The 21122-nt window shown below is 41.3% G+C and overlaps 1 pseudogene; it reads left to right on the top strand.

Annotated features, from left to right (window-relative positions):
* The first annotated feature begins 8509 nt into the window (after positions 1-8509).
* On the top strand, positions 8510-12016 carry LOC150041666 (melanoma-associated antigen 10-like; annotated as a pseudogene).
* The last annotated feature ends 9106 nt before the right edge of the window (positions 12017-21122 follow it).

Below are 21122 nucleotides of genomic sequence, written 5' to 3'. Positions count from 1 at the left end.
GGACTTCCCTCTCCCAACCTGACATTCTAATCCCTAAGTTCTCTAAACTTCACACTCTGAATGTTTCCAATTAGGAAATTGTGGAAGACTACAGGACATTTCCACTTATAAAATACAGCCTTCTTTTCAAACCAAGACAAATTTCTCCCGACCTGTTTAAACATGCAAACGTTGTGGTTGTGTTTGGAGTCTGGACAAGGGTTAGGTAAATGCAGTGCTGGGTTTGGAGGATTGGAGATATGGAGGAATAGTTAGAAGGCTAGTGACACTGATACATTTGTGATTGGATCTTCAACTACCCTCTAGACTCCTTCCACAGCCTAAAAAGAGCTACCACCTCAGAGAACTTTTGAGACTTGCAAACTGCAGTTCATGAGAGACAAGGAGAATAATAAAAATGCACCAATGGGACTTGGATTCGCCGGGGTGGCTCTGGAAGAGGTTATGCCATCATCCTTTGTGGATAAAGCTTCCAATTGAAGGGATCAGGGATGATTTTTGGTTTAGAAGATAATTTGGTGATGCTGTGCCTGGGACCCATGAAGCCCAACACAATGTCAATTTGAACGTCTTCTGCTCCCAGGGATTCCAGCAAGGCTTTCTAGCTTGTAGATAGAGGAGAATCTCCTGGAACTCTCTCAGCCACTGAATTTTCCCTAAAAAGTCCAGATCAAGTGCATGTGTTCAGGCAAAAGATAATAATAATGACTACCAAAGATAATCAACCAGGTACCTATTCAGTTTTCTGTCATTCGTGTCCTTATTTGAGTCTGATTACTAGATCTCTTCTGTGCTTTTTTTCTTAACACTTTGTGCTTCTGTCACATTTTCTCTGGGCTCCTCTACTGGATCTCAAATGCCTTTTCCTTAACTTGCCTTCTCCCAAAGCATTAGGGTGTTTAATACTTCATCTGCCTTCATCCAACACATGCTTTATGAAGTCACTACTTTATGTCAAGCACTGTAGGAATCATTGGAAATACAAAGAAATGTATAATCATAAAATAGAATTATGTATGACAAACTTCATGTACTTAAAAACCAATGTCCTGAATCTGAAAGGACAAATGAGATTGCAAGCTGAGAAAGAGAGAAAAGGAAATCCAAGACAAAAGGGACAATGCTTATAAAGGCACATAAATCAGTAAGTGGAGGCAGGTGGAACTCTTTTTTTTCCAGTCCCGAGGCTTGAACTCATGGCTTGAGCACTGTCCTTTCACTTTCTCAAGGCTAGAGCTCTACCATTTGTGCCACAGCACCACTTCTGGCTTTTTTTCTATGTATGTGGTACTAAGGAATCGAACCCAGATCTTCCTGCATGCTAGGCAAGCACTCTACCACTAGGCTAAACTCCTGGCCTAAACATGGATCTCTTGAGGGACAAATGTCTGCAACCATCCTTGGCTTCCTACCCTCTCTGGGTCAGAGGATGAGATCTTTTGTTACCCTCTGACCAGAGTTTTCTTCATTTTCTTAATGGCAGCCACATGACTAGAAGCTGAGATTTTGTTTTGTTTCATTTTTTTTGGATAAGAGAAAGTTCTTTTTTAAATTGTTAATTTTTTTCTAGAACTTCAAAAGGTTGTGCAAAAGAATTAGATTTTAACATGTCCAATTACATGTCCAATATTTCCTGTTCACAATCACTCCTCATTATTTTCTCCATTCTGTCTGTTCTATCCCCCCAGGCTATTTTCACATTTTCTACTTCCTTTATCACATATGTACATTGAGCATTCTGGGTATATTTGTCCCCTATTCCATTTTTCTTTTACCACTACATATCTGACCAGAAGTATTTAACTGAACTCTACTCACAAGACTTGAACAGTTCCCATACAATCTGAGTTATTTATCTCTAGGACATCAGACACACTGACATTTCATAGAGGTCCTCCAGTCTAGATTCTAAATGATTATCATGAAATTGTTTTCCACAGATGTATTTCTGAGACATAACAGGAATGAACCAAATCCATCCTGGATTCTTCATACAAATGCATGTAACATGGACATTCAGAATGGAGCTATATTATTTATTATAGGTTATGTATCATATATGATAAGCTAAATTGGTTGCTTTTTTCCAGCACATTGAATAGCTAGCTCTGCCTCTAACTAGCACAGATACATTCATACTTGTACTTCTGATAGGGCTCTGTAACTTGAGAACTAAGCTCAGGATGTTCTATGTTTCCCACTACCAAACTGCATCCTTGGAATTTGACATACATTAGGTCCTCAAGGGAGTGTAGTGAAAAGAATGGGTGTCCTACTTCTGCTGGGAGAGTAAGCTTTTCTTCCTAAATTTCTAGTGGCTGTGCATTTTCTGTGAGTAACTACCCTCCAATTTTTCTACCAGATACTCTGAGAACATGAATACACTAAGGTCTCTTCTATTTAAAATCTTACTAAACAAAAAAAATTGTTTACCATGTTCACATAGTTCTAACATGTGAAATGAACTATCCATTTGGCTACAGATCATAAAGAAAAACAGAAACCTTCCCCAACTCTAAGATATTTAGAAATATTAAAATTTCCAAAATGCTCATCTTAGACATTCAATACTAATGAATGTCTACTTTTGTGAAATTTATTAATCTTTATTTTGGGTTTAAATTTTACTCCAAACCAGAGAGTATAGAAGGCAGAGAAATGAACTCACAGACATATAACATATTTTATAAAGGAGCAAAATATATATGGGATGGAAGAAAGATAGCCTCTTTAACAAATGGTGCTAGCAAAACTGGACAATCATGTATAGAAAACTGAAACTAGATACCCATAGATCGATCACCTTACACCAGTATCAATTCAAATGAATCAATGACCTCATTGTATACCCAGAAACCATACAAGGAAAGGGCAGGGGAAATACCAGGGTTCCTGAGCACAGGTCAAAACTTTCTAAGTAAAAATCCCAAAACAACACCAAAAAAAAAACAACAAAAGAGAGAACTGGTGAAAGGGACTATATCAAACTTAAAAAGTTTCTGCACAGCAAAGGACATAGAGATCAAACTAAATAGAAAGATCATATAATGGGAGAGGATTCATACCAGCTATACACCAGGCAGAGGCTTAATATACAAAATATACTTGGATCTAAAAAAATTAAACCCTCAAAAAATAAACCCTCAAAGAAACAATAACCCAATTAATTAACTTAAAGATAATAACTTAAAGAGAGACTTCTTGGAAGAAGACGTAAACATGGCCAATAGACATGTAAAAATGTTTGACATCTTTGGCCCTAAAGGAAATGAAAATCAAAACATTGAGATTCCCACCTCACCCAAGTTAGAATGGGAATTGTCAAGAAAGTGAAAAAATCACAAGCCTGGCATGGTAGCTCATACTTAGGTACTCAGGAAGCTGATATTTGAGGATCATGGTTCAAAGGCAGCCCAAGCAGGAATGTCCCCGAGACTCTTATTTCCAACTAAGCATCAGAAAACCAGATGTGGTGGTGTGGCTCAAGTGGAAGAGCAAGATCCTTGAGCTGAAGAGCTCAGGGAAAATGCCTTGGCCCAGAGTTCAAGTCCTGTGACTGACAAAAAAAAATCAGGCATGCCTGTGGCCAAAAGGGAACCCTAATACATTGTTGGTGGGAATGTAACCTTGTTCGACAACTCTGGAAACAGTATGGAGGGTCCTCAAAAAATGAAATATAGCACTACACTATAACTCAGCAATTCCACTTTTCTTCTAGGCATTTGTTCTATAGAACATGAACAGGATACACAAAAGCTACCAGCACAATTATGTTCACTGCAGCATTATTTACCCTAGCCAAGACATAGAATTAGCCCAGATGCTCTTCAGTGGATGAATGGATCAAGAAAATGTAATATATCCATCAGAAAGAATGATGTTGAATCATTTGTAAGGAAATGGAGAGACCTCGAGAAGACTATGTTAAGTGAAGTAATTGAGACACAGAGAAGCACAGGTTGCAGGATTTCCCTTATTAGTGGGAACTAGAATATGCCTATAAATCCACAAATAAACACATTGGGTAGCACCCAAGCAGTTTTAAATGAATTAACTGAAGTATAGTAGAATCTATGGAGAATGCAAATAATATAATTCATTTTTTATTTTTTATTTTTTTTGTCACTCATGGGACTTGAACTCTGGGCCAGGGTGTTCTCCCTGAGCTCTTTAGCTCAAGGCTACCACCCTAATCCCTTGGGCCACAATGCCACTTCCAAGTAGTATAATTCTTTAGAAAACTACGTAAAAGACTAACAAAGTACTAGGAAATGGAAATTTGCAAGGTAGGGGGATTCAAGATGAGAGTTGTAGAAGAATGAGAATTCAGGCAAGAATGCATTGTATATGCCACAGAACTGAGGGGAAAAAAAGTGGGTGAAAGGGGGGAGAAAATGTTGAAGCGATGGCACAGACAAAGATGCATTGTATAAATAAATTTGTGTAGTAAATGGCAAGAAAAACTCAATACCTAACCTACAAAGAAATGTGAGGGAAAGGATGGGTTGGAAGGTATGGGTGGCAATGTTGAAAGCGGTGATATTCACCAGAGGCAGTGTATTCATAAACTGCTCTGTGGAATGGCAACTCCTTGGTATGCCTGCCTAAAGAAAATAAAAATATGTTACAAATAAATTGCCATCCAAAAAAGGTACATTGAAGACCTAATTCCTGATATCTGTGCAAATGCCATCATTACATGGTACTGACTTTATGTATGTAGTCAAGTTGACATGATACCATTGAAATGGGTTCTTAATACATGTGAGTGTCAGAAAAAGGAAATTTGGACTCAGAAATAGGAAGATAGCAATGTGAAAATGAAGGCAGAAACTGGAGTGAAGCTGTCACAAGTCAAGGAAAAGCTGGGGGCACCAGAAGCTGAAAAAGGTAAAATATATCAGCCCCTATAACTTTCAAAGGATCCTAAAACCTGCCCATACACTGATATTGGATTTTGAACTTCTAGAATCATGGCAGTATGAAGATGTTTCTTTAATTCACCTAATTTATGGTATATTGTTGCAGCAGTCCCCAGGGAAGGATAATATCACCCCAAGGTCTCAATGTTATACTATTATTATCCCTATTTTACAACTGAGTAAACCAAGAAATCATTAAAGAGAAGCATGGGAGAAATGCAGCCAGGGAAACTAAACTTTTGGAGTCTTACCAAATGCAATAACTTCTGATTCCAATATTCTCCCAAGACACAATGGCTAATTCTAAAAAGAGAGTAGTAATGAGAGGCCACAGTGAACTGAGAAGAAAACTCAGGGCAATGAGAAAATTGTGGAGTTCCATATCTAGCATTTGAAAGGCTTGTGCAGCACCACTCCTATGGCTTTGATATTTTTAGTTCATTTAGCCAGTTTTGGGGACTGATTCCATTCATTGCTCCTTAGAATTTGTTCCATAATGTTGGCATTCTAAAACCCTGTTGTGATAGCTGGGCACTGCTGACTCATGCCTATAATCTTTATTGTGCAGGAGGCAGATATCCAAGAGTTGCAGTTTGAAGCCAGACAATAAAAAAAAGTACACACTTATCTCCAATTTATCCTCAAGACACCAAAAGAAGTTTTCTTCTTGTGGTAGGGTGCTACCCTTGAATGTAAAAGTCAAATGAGCCAGGCATGAAGACTCACACCTGTAATCCTAGCTACTCTGGAGGCTGACATCTGAGGATCTTGGTACAAAGGCAGTCTGGACACTAAAGAACAAGAGACTCTTATCTCCAATTAATCACTAGAAAAACGGAAGTGGCACTATGGCTCCTGGGTAGCCTTGAGCTGAAGAGCTTAGGGAAAGTGCTCAGGCCCAGAGTTCAAGCCCCATGACCCTCAAAAAAAGCCAAATGAGAATTTTAGGCCCTGCACTGTAGCACACTACCAGAACACAGAATGCGCGTGAACACACACACACTAAAATCGTATGCTCTATATTGCTACAACTTCAGGTATGCTCTATATTGCTACAACTTCAGGATTTACCTCGGGGCCTGCCATTAGGATTCTGTACAGAGCTTCATTCGCAATGCGTGGATGAGTTCATGCTGTTGAAACTCTTGTATTCTACATGCCTAAACACAAGCATCACATGGATGTGTACAGTGAGTAATTCTGCGATTAGCTCAAGCAGTTCATCCAGTCTATTCAGTAGTGACAACCCTGTGAGTTAAGGGGGCAGTGGATTCTGAGTACCTGGAGTGATGCACACAGGGAAACAGTTCCCTGGGTGCCCTCTGGAAGCAGGATATCCTGTGGTTCTCATCTGGGAGGCGAGTTTATCAAACAAGTTAAAACATTTACACTTTTGCAGATGTGATGAGTGGGGTATGGCAAGTTACTGAGAGACCCAAAGGAGATATAATTTTTGTCCATTTCTCTTTCCTGGCCCTATTTTCTTCAGCAGGCATATTTTTCTTGGTTTCAATTTCATAAGCATTTTTTTCTAGGGAAATTGCAAGATTTCAAATGTGTCTGGTGCATTTTTGCTCACAAGTCTTAGTACAAATGGGTCCCAAAGCAGCCCATAAACCCATGTCACAGCCTGAATGCTGAATTTCCTTGAAATTTTCTCTTGCGTTTTAATTACACTATCATCTTTTTTTTTGCCAGTCCTGGGGTTGAGCTCAGGGCCTGAGCACTGTCCTTGGACTTTCTCAAGGCTAGAGCTCTACCACTTGAGCCTCAGCACCACTGCCAGCCTTTTTTTTCTCTATGTATGTGGTACTGAGGAATCGAACCCGGGTCTTCGTGCATGGTAGGCAAGCATTCTACCACTTTGCATGCATTAAGACTTGGATTCGATTCCTTGGTATCAGATACATTGACAGAAGCTGAAAGTGGTGCTGTGGCTCAAGTGGTAGAGCTCTAGTCTAGAGAAAGCCCAACAAGAGTGCTGAGACCGTGAGGTTAAGCTCAGGACTGGCAAAAAGAAAACAAAGAAGGAAAGGAAAATATTTCCACATCAATGGCCTTACCTCAATTCCCAGGAGGATAGTGTGTGTGTGCGTGCGTGCGTGCGTGCGTGCGTGTGTGTGTGTGTGTGTGTGTGTTTGAGAGAGAGAGAGAGAGAGAGAGAGAGAGAGAGAGAGAGAGAGAGAGAGAGAGAGCCTTTTTGTTACTGTGACAAAGCACCTGCAATAATAACAATGTAAAGGAGGGAGCAAACTTTCAAAATCATGCCTCCCGGGAACCATTTTTTTTCATATTTGCATAAACTATCACAGTTGGTTGACAAAACGAGGCCCATGCTTTCTATGAGCAGTGATGACACAGGCTTACTGATGTACCTATATGCAAGAAAGGCCCCTAATGTGTCGTAAGTCCCCATTTTGGTGAAGGATATATGAAGTTGGAAAAGTAATATAGCACTATCCGCTAATGCAAAATGTCTGTCCTGAAGTGCTCATGCTGTGGAGAGACTCCATGTAGACACCATTGCTAATAGTTGGAGTTCTCTTGGTGAGGCATCCTTTCAAGCTGTGGAGTGCATTCCATTTTAGGGTTTCTTTAACAGACATGTGCTCTTTTTAGATTTCTTGTGTACATTTTCTTCAGTTGTTTGTTTGAGGCACTATGCGCCTGGCATGATACCTAATGGAGAACACCCTCCAGTAGCGCTATCAGTGTTGTGTTTGCCATTTCAGTCCATGAATGGACTGAACAGCTGCCTAGCCCGTGCTTAACTCAAGCCTGCAATGGCAGCCGTGATGACTATGACTATAAGATCATCAGTTTCAGGCTGACATGCTGTGTGTAAAATAGCTAAACTATTGATGAGGTCAGAGAGCATGTGATTTGTGTAGAAAAACAATTTCTGTCCATGTGTCTTTGTGTTTGTTTCTCTGTTTGTGTGTTTTTCTCTCTCTCTTTTCTATTTCTCTCTCTTTCCCTTTCTGTTTCTCTGTCTCTGTGTCTCTGTGTCTCTGTCCTGTGTGTCTCTGTGTCTGTCTCTCTTTCTGTCTGTCTGTCTCTCACACACACAGATGCACACACACACAGACACACAGGAAGGTTTTAGTAATCCTCTTAGTCTATCCAGTGCAATCGAATTCATTCAAGTTGTATATGTGTGCACACATCTGTAAACTGTGTTTTTGTTAATTCTAGTTAAAAAGTAAGTTTCTAGCTATTCTATCCTAGCTATTGAGGGGGGCTGAGATGTGCAGATCAAGATTCAAGGCCAGTCCGGGCCTAAAATGTACTGAGACTCTTATCTCCAATTAACTTGTAGAAAACGGGAAGTGGGGCTTGGCTCAAGGGAAGGGCGGTAGCCTTGAGCTGAGTTGCTCAGGCACAGTGTCCACGCCCACAGTTCAAGCTCCACGACCTACAAAAACAAAAGATAAAAACGTTTCTGAGTTTCAGTGCAAATGTGAACTGAAGATCCGCGTTGAAGTGTGAAATGCACAGCTAACTTCACGAAAGCCGTCTGTGGAAAGCTCTGGAAGAGACTCCACCCTCCGTCCCTCCCTCCCTCTCTCCGTGGGAGGAGGAGTGGAATGTGCCAGGTATGCCCTCAGGCAGCCGTCGTCCTCCTCCCATGGGCGGCCCCACCACCCCGACCTGAGCACCCGAGCCCAGAGGCAGAGACAGCGGACGCTGCTCTGGTGTCGCCCGACCCTGTGAGGAGGCTCTTAGAGGAGGACCAGCCATGCTGTGGACCAGTCCGGTCTATGCCCGCGGGGTCAGCTCCGCAGAGCACCCAACACGCCAGCTCCCAGCCCAGAGCCCTGGGTAGCCATAATGGTCGGCGTAGAGCCCACGAGCTGAGGTGAGGCGTAGAGAGAGGCTACACGCCGCTCCAGGGAACCATGTGCCACCCTTCCATTAGCTGCAAGGGACCCAGTACTCAATGGAAGTGACCTCTCCGTGACCTCTGCACTTCTGCCTGGAAGGGGACAGCCGCAGGGGTGTTAGAAGGCGAGCTGTTGAATGTATTTCAAGTGGGTGAATTGAAGCAGTTCTATCCTCATTCCTGTATTGGCATGCCCCCCTCGCTTTTCTTCCCTCCCTTGCTCCATTCTCTGCCTGAAGGGATGCTAAGCATCATCGCACTGCTCTCAATTCTTCGGAAGTTGAAAACTTTGCAGTACCTGAAGGATCAAAGTGAGAAATGTATAGCCTTAACTGTAATTACCAGGGATAGCAGAAGTGCCTCCATTTTGTGTAGCAGCTGGTGTTTAGCTATAAAAAGAAATTGAAAAATAACCAGCAAGATGTTCGCGGTCAGGGTCACCGAGAACTGGAATTGTGTAAACAGGGAAATTCCAGGATAAGGAGTAGGATAAGGAGTATGTGAAAAACATCTTGTGAGCAGAAGAAGGACACATAAACCCTTTTCTAGCCAAAAAGGAAAATTCCACTTCTGCCCAGAATAAACCCCCAACCTTATTTGAATTAACCAATCCCTACACTGTAACCATGCTTCTGCTTCTGTAACCGTGCTTTTGCTACCCATAAATACTCCCCTTCCCCAAGCTCCTGCGCGCAAGTCTTCTAGGAGACTTTGTCGCCCCGGTCGCCCGTGTACCCGAATAAACCTCTTCCTGTTTGCATCCGACTGCGTGGTCTCGTTGTTCCTTGGGAAGGGTCTCCTTCTGTAGACGTCCTGTTGAGTCGGGGGTCTTACAAAAGTGACATATGAGAGCGAAAAATGGATACCTCCCCAAAGACTGACCCAAATAGTTGTCATCTGATCCTCACACCTCGAAGAGTGGAACTAGATCAACTCCACCACCCCTAAATTTGGCCCCAGAAAAATACAGGAGTCATACCCTTGGTTTTACTGACTTTTCAGTAGGACATATTAAATCCTGCCCCCTTTGTGTCTGTTTAATACTCCATTCCAGCCTTCCTTTTTACCTCAAAATCAGAAAGACTCTAAGTGACCACTACCGTATGTTCCAGCCATACACCATCTATCACTCGTTTGACCTTATGTAACCATGCAAAGTAGAGCCCTGGCCTCAGATCTAAATGAACAGGGATGAGGTACTGGACTCGGTATGATCAAGGTAATAGCCAAGGAATGGTCAAGATCAAAACCCCTCAGATGAGGTTTGTGCCTACTCTTTTTGCCACACTCCCAGCAATACCACAAAGAACCTTGTACTTAACTTAGCATGATTCCCACAACTCCCCCACTTTTCCCATGAGCAACATCCTTACTTTTGCCTCCCAATTCTCCCAGACATGTCAGCTTGGAGTAAGCAAACCCATTATTGAACTACAAAACAAGTTGTCCATGATCTGCTAGGACTAAAGTTCAGAAATGAGTACCTCCCATATCCATACATGCCACAATAACTCTCACCATTCCTTCAGGCAAAGAAGACAGCATGAGAGAGAAGTAAAGGGGAGGAGGAAATTCGAATACAGGAACAAGAACAGAACTGCTTCAATTCACTCACTTGAAATACATTCACCACCTCAATCTCAAAGAGGTAAGCCCTTGTTCTGACAGATTGCCTCAGGCCAGCTAAGTGGAGAATGATATCTCACCTTGCTTGGAAAAAGTTAATATCCAAAATAAGCACAAGGAGGCCCTCTCCTTCCCTGAAGGAATATGGATCTCAGACAAACCCCCTCCCCCATAGACTTCGAGTCACAGTGATGTCCTTGAAAGCTGAAGATACAAGTATGAATCAAGGGAAGTCTCCCTGGTGTCTCTTTGAAGACCTCTAGGGCCATAAGTTGAAGTCATGCTTTCAGCCATTTCCTTTGATTACACAGGACATGACACTCAAGCATGTTTACAGCTCAACTTAATGTTACACCAGGGTCTCCATCTATCCCAGAACACAGGATAACACACATTGTCGATCTCCATATGCTCTTCTAACACACCTCCAGATTCTCACACTGGACCAACTATTAGCATCCTACTTCTTTTCTTAGGCTGTCATGGGACAAAACCAGCTAAGAAATGTGTGACTGTACAGCACCACACGAAAGTATTCCAATAGGCTATTTAGTAATAGACTGTTGTGACACTTCCTAAGGATGCACTTCTCACCTAAGTTCATGCACACGTTGCCTCTCTTACTTACATTTTCGAGTCCTCATCACTGGTGTCCTGCCAACAATGGCCTTCTGTGTTCAAGAAAAGCCATGAGGTGTTGTGCTCAGAAACAGTAGCACAGCAAGTGTGTACATGACCCTAAGGCCCAAACAGATGCACTCAGACCAATGATACAACCAAGTCCCATGGCATTACATGTGTCTGCTTTTGCTACCTTGCCTGCTGGAATAACACATATTTTCCACAGTTCTCAGAGTGGATCAGGTACCCTCATGGGTTTTTTTTTTTCCATTCTGAATAAACACTTTAATCATGCTTCCTGGACCCCCAAAAATCTGTGTCTCCAGAGTACCATGATAGACCCTGAATCTTTGCAGGATGATGATCTTTAGTGCTTCTCATGATCCTCAAATATGGGAAAAAGGAGGTGATCACCAGAGCAGAAATCATGACTTGCATCACCAGAAACCACTGTGATTATTTTCCTATCATCTTTAGTAGAGAAGTTGACTGTGTGCAGCTAGTATTTGGCATTGATGTGAAAAAAGTGGAGCCCAACACCCACTCCTACATCCTTGTCATTACCGTGGGGCTCACATATGATGACATGCCCAACACTGGTGTCTTGATAGTTATCCTCACCATCATATTTATGGAGGGCAACCATTCTTCTGAAGCTACAGTGTGGGATATTCTTTCTAACATGCGTATATGTGTTCATGAGAAGCACAACATCGATGGAGATCCTAGAAAGTTAGTAACCATAGATTTTGTGCAGCAGTAGTACCTAGAGTACCAGTATGTGACCAACAATTTTCCTCCCCACTCTGAGTTCCTGTGGGGCCCAAAAACCCATGCTGAAACTAACGAAGTTAAAGTCTTGGAGCACTGGGATAAGTTTACTGAGTGTGATCCCAGGTGCTTCCCATTCTTATATGAAGAGGCATTGAGAGGTGCCAACAGAGAACCCAGACATGAGTGGTAGTCATGGATGTATTGCACGGGATGGATCGTTATTTTCCACTACCCTCTTCTTCCCTATGTGACATGAAACCATTTTTTACTTTGTATTTAAAAAGGGAAGGCCTTCTTAATAGAGCCTAGGACATGTTCACAGGAAAGTACTGTATATAAGTATGTCATTCTGTTGTATTTGTGTCACTCTCTCTTTCAAATGAATGTTAATCTAACTTGGAAGATTATAAATGACAGTAGTCACATCCATTGTTAAAATAACTTGACAGTGGCCTGGGAGTTTGGCCTAGTGGTTAAAGTGCTTGCCTAGCATGCATGAACACCCGGGTTCGATTCCTCGGTACCACATATATAGAAAAAAAGCCGGAAGTGGTGCTGAGGCTCAAGTGGTAGAGCTCTAGCCTTGAGAAAGTCCAAGGACAGTGCTCAGACCCTGAGCTCAAGCCCAGGACTGGCAAAAAAAAATAACTTGGCAGTGAATGTTTCTAATTTTTTAACCAGTTTCAAAAAAGAAGACATAAACATGATATAAAGAAATGAAGAATCAAAATGTTAATTCTTGTCATCTTTAATTGTCTTCCCTGTAACACTAAAAAATATGTATATTGACATGGATTTGTTAGGCTCTAACTTGAGGATGTAGATGAAATAAAATTTTAATAAATATTTTCACAACTTACGGTTTCATGCATTCTTCAGTCCTGCACTGCATGCATCTGATCTTTGCAAGGTCTTTGATTAGTGGTGGAGGAATTGGTCCAGTAGGTGCATCACTCATATGGTGATGGCGTCTACGAGTAGCACTCACATCAGGGGGTGTTGAGATGTCCTCAGACATGCAAAGAACATATGAAGTAGGGATGAGGAGGTGGGAATCCAGGGACAGCAGCCAAGGTCAGTGTCCATAGCCATGTCAGACTACCATCTGTGGAAATTTTAACTTCTTATGTAGGCACTGATTGCTCTGAAACAGAATAGTGGCCAGGGTCACACCTTAGGATGATGTTATCTGAATCCTGAGAGAATGGTAAGCTGCTCTGTGCAATTCTTTTTGGGTACAAAATAAGTAATAATCCTTTCTGGGGCAGCTATGAGAAGTACAAATGTACAGGAAATAGGTGAATTATATGACTAGATAAAGTACAGAAGCCCCTGTCCAAGTTTTCTTCTGCCTGGCTTGATGAGCCAGAACCTACTATAACAATAACATGTTTATTTCGTTGAGTGTAATTTCTCCCACTGTAAGCAAATACTAGATTTTCTCTTAGTGCAGTGTAGAAGAGGGTCTGGTACCAGGACTTAAACTCAGTGCTTCATGATCTCATTGGAGTTTGGTTTTTATTGCTCACAGTTGGCACTATACCACATGGACTATGCTTCGGGTCTGATATTTTCTTAATTAATTGGGGTTGCAGAAACTATTCTTCCCAGGATGGCTTTAATCTTTGAACCAACATATCTCCAGCTCCGGAGTGATGATGAAGTACAAGCATGATCCTTCAGCACCCGATGTAAATACCAGATTTTAGGTGGTGATGAATTGAATACAAATAGTTGTATAGATGGAAAAGCACCTTGGAGGGAGAGATAGGAGTGACAGACAGAGGGGTGTAGAAAACGTGAGAGGAAAGAATGGAGGAAGTAATGGAAGAATAAGCTGGTCCTTGCTTCAAATTCTAATTTCTTTGTAAGGATAGAGTCTTCAGAAGCAGGTTTTAAAGTATACCCTCTAGGAGATGGGAGTTTGGCGTAGTAGCACAATGCTTACCTAGCATGCATGAAGTCCTGGGTTCAATTCCTCAGTACCACTTATATAGAAAAACCTGGAAGTGTGCTGTGGGTTAAATGGTAGATCGCTAGACTTAAGAAAGCCCAAGGACAGGAGCCGGGAGTTTGGCCTAGTTGTAGAGTGCTTGCCTAACATGCACGAAGACCCAGGTTGTATTCCTCGGCACCAAGTACATTAAAAAAAGCCACAAGTAGTCCTCTGGATCAAATGGTAGAACTCTAGCCTTGAGAAAGTCCAAGGACAGTGCTCAGGCCTTGAGCTCAAGGCCAGGACTGGCAAAAAAAAAAAAAAGAAAGCCCAAGGACAGTGCCCGGGCCCTGAGTTGAAGCTGGAGGAGCTGGAAAAATATTTATTGAAATATAAAATGTTTCAATTACAAAGAGAAGTTAGAGATTTACTGTATAGTTGGGTGACTTTATGTTGTAGGTACTTAGGTTTTCCTTTGATTTACCCACACCACAGAGAGATGCCAGACATAGTAGAGATAGAAATCACAGTTTTATTCACAATTTGTGCTGCTCAAAAACTAATTTTCAATGTCAGCACACTGTTGACAGATTCATGTGTTGTCCATCATTACACCTTTAGCCTCTGTCCTTCAATGGCAGCACAGTAGATAACAGCAGTATCATCCCATTTTTCCTTGCTCTTTAGTGGTACCTTTAATTTTTTCTCTAGTCAAACGGGGTATATGGCAAAGGATGGCCTTAAAAGGCTATGAATGTTCACCAAGTCGCAAGGTTGCATTCAGGATTATCTAAAATAATGCATATATACATGACTCAAGGTTATATGGGTATGTTGCCCTCGAATCCCAGTCCTAGGGATGTTTAGGCCCAAAGATCTTCCAGAAATGGTGGTGAGAAAAGCCTATTTACTACATTTACCCTAAATGACTACCGTAGCAATACACTGTATCCTTGAAAAAACTACTGAGAGCAGCTATAAAGTAGTTTTTGCACACTAAAATGCTTATTGCATATGTTACCAGGCTAAATTTAGTTATTTCACAGTGTATATTCTTTGAGACAATAAACTGTATATAGCAATATGACATTTTTTGTGTGAGTCATGGGGCTTGATCTCAGCCTAGGCACTGTCCCTGAGATCTTCATCTCAAGGCTACTTCCCTACCCCTGGGCCTAGGTGTTATCTCTGAGCTCTTCAGCTGAAGGCTACAACCCTACCCTTGAGCCAAGCCCCACTTCTCATTTTCTTTTTTTTCATATATTTTTTATTATAATTAATAGAAGGGTTACATGATATTTTTTTTGCCAGTCCTGGGCTTGAGCTCAGGGCCTGAGCACTGTCTCAAGGCTAGAGCTCTACCACTTGAGCCTCAGCACCACTTCCGGCTTTTTTGTATGCATGTGGTACCGAGGAATCGAACCCCGGTCTTTGTGCATGCTAGGCAAGCACTTTAACCGCTAGGCCAAACCACGGCCCAGGGTTACATGATATTTGCCAGATAGATGGTGCATTAATTCCCATACATTGATACCCTTTCACATGTCTTGGTCCCCATTTTCACTTCTCATTTTCTAGAGGTTAATTAGAGATAAGAGTCTCCGGTCCTTTTGTGCCCAGGCTGGCCTTGAACCTTGATCTCAGATCTCCACCTCCTGAATAGCTAGGATTACAGGCATGAGCCACTGTGCCCGGGTAGCAATCTGACAATCTTATGTGTACATTGAAAAATATAATTTTTTTGGTGGGTCATGGGGCTTCAACTCTGGGCCTGGGCACTGTCTCTGAGCTCTTTAGCTCATAGCTACCGCCCTACCCCTGGGCCACAGCATTACTTCCCATTTTCTAGTGATTAATTGGAGATAAGAGTCTCAAGTTCTTTAGTGTCTGGGTGGCTTTGAACCTCAATCCTCAGATCTTAGCCTCCTGAGTAACTAGGGTTACAGGCGTGAGCCACCATGCCCTGCAAAAGATAGAATTTTAAAACTGAAAATAAATGTTCCTTAATAGGAATATGTACTGAATGTGATACATCTCAGAGTAGACAAGGCTGGAATGGAAAATCATTAGGAAGAAAATCAATTGCCATTATCTGCAGGTCTGATAGAAATGGCTGTACCTAAGATCTAACATATGCATCTAACAAAGAATCCATCCTGTTCAAACAGTCCTACAAGGAGAGGTCTTGTCAGACATTTCTCAGAGACCAACAGCTAGAGGTTCACAACCTGGGGAATTTTCTCCAACCCTTTTGATAGGGTTTAAAGGAGAACTCGGGTCACACCTGGAGGGTATGTTGTTCCCACTTTTCCATCCCAGTTTAGAGCTTAAACTTCTCTGGCTCATAGTCCAAGTCTCTTCTCAACATGACACAATTTCCCTTAGGTGACCAAAGAAGGGCCTTGAAAAGTCCAATACATGAAAAGCAGCCATAAGCAAATAACAGTGCACAAGAAACATATTGCATGTTGCCTGAAGATGGTTCCTGACCTGTGATTCTGTGCAGCTGTGGAAATTTCTGTCAATACTTCCCTGATTTTCAACATCTTTTTCCTGGTCGTCCTTCATGTGCCCTCCCTTCAAATTCTACACTGCTTTCTGGCTTCCTAGCCCTTCCTGAACCCCTCCTCTGGAGGTGGGAAAGACTCATCTGTCTTGCTGGTAACACAGAACATTCATGGGCTCTGTAGAAGCCCACATCAGCAAGGAAATAAGACCTGAAGACCACTTTATCTTAGAAAATATATTTAAGGAAAATAAATGTCAGAGAGTGAAAGAGATAAATCCCTACGACCTAGACTAGCAACAGTAACTCAACCAGATAAACCAAAAAAAACCCTCAGACTACCATCCTACAAGAAATGTTTTGTGTTTGTTCTTCCAGTGCGTGCAAAGTTCTGTAATGGTCTGTTTTAGTCTGATATAAGCAACATCTCTCCCATATCTCAGTCTGTTTCTGATAATTACTTCTCTTATTTCCTTCTGTGGGTGTTGGGTAGCTGTTTTTTTTTTTTAATTTGAAGGCTGGCACTTAAGCCACAGCCCTACTTGTGATATTTGGGGTTGTTTAGTAGTGATAAGAGTCTCATGGCTTTTTCTGACCAGGCTGGCTTCGAAGCACAATCCTAAGATCTCAGCTTCCTGAGTCCCTACGATTATAGGTGAGAACTACCAGCATCTGGCTCCTTCTGTATTTTCAATCTCTTAGAATGCATTGTACATTTTTGTTGAAAGGAACACTAAATGTATTGACTACTTGGTACTCAGGAAACTAGGCTTCAATGTGAGTTTGTTCTCTTTTTGACTAGGATCTAGGCAGTGTTTACAGTTTGTTGATATGAACAATGATGAGATTAACCTTTCCTCTTCTGTTCTCCTTTTTGTATCTGTCCAGTTGCCTCAAATCCCTCCTCCCCTTTTCTTTCTTTCTCTTTTTTTGCCCTTCTTATACACCTCCTCTTTGCTCTTTCTCTTTCTTTCTTTGAGGTAGAGTCTCCCTCTGTAATCCAGACTGCTGTGGAACTCACACAGTCCAGACTGGCAATGAACTCTAGATTGTCTTGCCACTGCCTCCTGAATGTGGAGAGTACAGCCAGGCATCACTATATATGGCTTAAGATTTCTTAAATGAGGTAAATGATTTCTGTTCCTTCAGTTCTTTTCCCATGTTTACAAAGACCTACTGAGAAAAGTTTCCGTGGTGGAGAGGGGATCTGAATATCCTTTTGGAGGATTCAGTGTTTTTGGTAGCCTGTACTCAGGGACTGTACCTGCATGTGCTTTTCATTACCCACATGTAAATCTGCCATGTTGGACCAATGTTCTCAGGAATTGGATTCCCTCTCCTGAGAGTTTTAGGTGTCTTCCCTGTTGTTGCATATACTGCCAGAATAAGTTGGGGGAAGGACCCTCAGGATCCGTTTCCCATGTCCTATAGAGGACCATTCTCCATTTATGGGCTGTAAATGGGTGAGTTTTGCACAGATCTCCTTCTTTAAATATGATATAATAACTTTCAAATCTGGAGTGCTTTTGAGTCCAGACTGGTACATAGAACAGAGAAAAACTAATACATGAACTTCAATACCATGGTGATCTTACACTACTACTTTCCTTACCTAATCTTCTCCCACTAATATCTATTCTTCATGAAATGGAACTTTTGATTTTAGTGTAGTGCAGGGTTTCAGCACAAGTCCAAGATGTTTCTAAGTGTGGGAAATGACAGAATTCACTGCGAAGGTCAGTGGTGAGGATTAAATTGGATGCTTACAAAGCACTGAGAATAGTTCTTGACGTCTAGATAGTACTCATATAAGCTTTACCATTGCCATTCGTCTCAGCAGTGTCCCAATTTATAACACCATAGGTAGAAGATGAAGGGGCTGATTCCCTAGTACCAAATGGAGGGCTCCAAACTGCTGAAACAGGTTTGATGGCCTGCTACACTAGGGAAAATAGCAGAGGCATTGTGGAATAAACTTATGGCTACAAGTTATTCAAACACACTGGCATTGCACACAATCAGCAAGAGGAGAGATGCATACCAGGAAGTCCAAGGCAATCAAACACAAATTTTCAGAAGGGTACTATGTCTAATAATTTATTTCTTTCATTTTTCTCTTTTGGTCTATCCCCTGTTGTTGATTTTGGTACCCTATGTCTTGCATATATGTTTATCTGATTTGGGGAAGGGTTACAGAACAACAAAATGGTGAGACAAAGGACAAACGGTGAGTCACAACAACATAGTCACACTATGTTGGAAGCGAACTTGACAGCTAGCGGGAGACAGGATTTGGGGGAAGGGAAAGTAGGAGAAACCGAGGGATATACTCATCACCTTTAACTATAACACTACCTTTAAAATAAAATTAAATTAAAATAAAAGAAGGATCATAAAGGATGCACTCGATTCTGCCACAGGTAGAGACCAGACATATAGAATGTTGTCATCCAGTAGAGTTCACAAATGCCACACTAGTCAGTCTTTCTGCATATGGTCAGATGGTCTACTTTGCACCAGCAGGAATGAAGTTCTAGGTCCACTGTGAAAGTCCCTTCATTCTATCCTCCCTTTTTTCATCCTCGTCTATTCTGTAATATTCCAGTTCTCATAGTTTGCCAGTCACTGCACAAGAAACACTTTTTCCCATCTCAGCAATAACACTGAGATAGAGTAACATCTATACTTTTCATGCTAGAGACAGAACATTCTATCCAACCTCCACCTGACAGGAAGCCTCATACTTGCTATAATCCAGCTTAAAATAACCATTGGATACATTTACACATGCCTTTTCTCATCAGTTGGACTATGGATTGTCAATTTGCAAAGGCTTTTGTGCTTCTAATAAATGTTTCCTTTTATTTATAGCCTGTCTTATATCTAGAAGCAGCCTCTTCTCCTTTCCTCCTTCTCTCCCTTCCTCTTTCTCTGTACATTAATATATACATTTATTTATATGATGTTTCAAGTAACAAGAGCAACAGTCTATATATGTATAAAATACATCATGATAAGACCACCTCTATTACTCTTATTTCCCTCCTCACTTACAAGCCAACTTCAATAAGCTTCATTATTTTTACAGACTTGCATGTTAAGGCCCTTGACCTCAGGGCCTTAATGCTGTCCCTAAGCTTTTTTCAGCTGAAAGCTGACTCTCTACCACTTGAACCACAGCTCTACTTCTAGTTTTCTAATGGTTAACTGGACATTAGAGTCTCACAGACTCTCCTGCTGGGGCTGGCTTTGAATTGCAATCTTTGATCACATATCCTTAGTAGCTAGGACCATAAGTATGAACCACAGGCACTGAACAGGACAATAAAGATTTTTTTTACATTGTCAGGATAATGTATAGAGGGGTTACAGTTACATTTGTCGGGTAGTAGGTGCATTACTTCTCACCCATTGATACCCCTTCTCATGTTTTTGTCCCTATTTCCTTCCCCCACTCCTGTTGGGGACTGACTGTGGGGTCAGTGACCGTGACTGTGGGATCAGTGACCTTGGACCCGCACAATTGAGTACACAAGGAAGTAAGCTCTTATCATGATTTTGGGCTGTGTCAATAGCTTCTCATTTAACCTGTTTGGGACTTGATAGCTTCTCATTCAACCTATTTCAGACTTGATACTGTTTGTACGAATGTAGCCCCTGGCAGTTCCCTAGTTTAAAGAAGTGTATTTAAGATTGAGAACTGGAAATAAACTGGGCTACGGTCTTGGGCTACAGGCTTCTTAAGCTGTGGCTCCTGATTTGGGCTGTAGCCCTCCTGAACCCCATCTGTTTGTCTCTCTTCTATTTTTTCCTAGTCCTTGCCCCCTATTTCAGGAATCCCAATCTGCGAACCCTTTGTCAGGTAGTACGTGCATTACTTCTCACCCATTGATACCCCTTCTCATGTTTTTGTCCCTATTTCCTTCCCCCATTCCCTCCCAATCTTCTAGTTTTCCTCCCATTTTCTTTCCAATTTCAAATAAACAAATAAACATATATAAGGTATATCCGATAACAAAATCAGATGCAGTAACAATATGAGATTAACCATAAGGGCAAAAAAGAAAGAGAAATAACAGAGTACATTAAGAACAAAAATCACACAAGATAAACCTTTTGTTCCATAACCTAGAGTTCAGGACAATAAAGTTTTAAGGTTATGATAGAGCAAATGTGAAAGGACCATAGGCTCTATATATGTCATAATTCTGAAATTCATTATTAAACTTCCAAAAAGTGAAGTACTAGGCTAAGGGTATAGCTCAGTGGTACAGAGCTTGACTGTCCTTACTCCCTGGTTTCTACCACCAGTACTTCAAAACAAGCAAGCAGGCAAACAAACAAAACACTACAAAGTGTTAGTCCATTTATTATCACTTAAACATTAAACATGACTCTTCTACATGGACTAGAATGAGCTATATAATGTGACTTGTTCAAGACATGAAAAATAAAACACAAATTCGCTTTCATGGTTTTGGGGCTTGAAATAAGTCTCAGACTTGCTAGGCCAGAGCTCTTTTTCCTTAAATTATTTTTTCAGATATTTCAAAGTTTTCACTTCAGCAGGCCTAGAAAGAAATCTTAATTTTGCTTCCATTACAGTTGGGAATATATACATGAACTATAATATCTGATTTATTTGCTTAGTAGGGTTGTTGCTAACATTTTATCTAGCCTGTCTTTAAACAGATATCTTCCCAACCTCCACCTCCCAATTTGCTTAGATTTATAATCATCAACGACCCTGTAATCTGGGTCAGGATAACTTATAAACTAGGTTGCTTTAGACCACCAAATTTAGTTTGGAAATATGAAATTCTAATATGATAAGATATTTTAAACATACTCCAT

Source organism: Megascapheus bottae, chromosome X (assembly GCF_031878675.1).
Source record: "Megascapheus bottae isolate mThoBot1 chromosome X, mThoBot2.hap1, whole genome shotgun sequence".
In the NCBI taxonomy this organism is placed as follows: domain Eukaryota; kingdom Metazoa; phylum Chordata; class Mammalia; order Rodentia; family Geomyidae; genus Megascapheus; species Megascapheus bottae.
The sequence above is the reverse complement of the archived record's forward strand: the minus strand, read 5'-3'. Positions and strand labels throughout refer to the sequence as shown.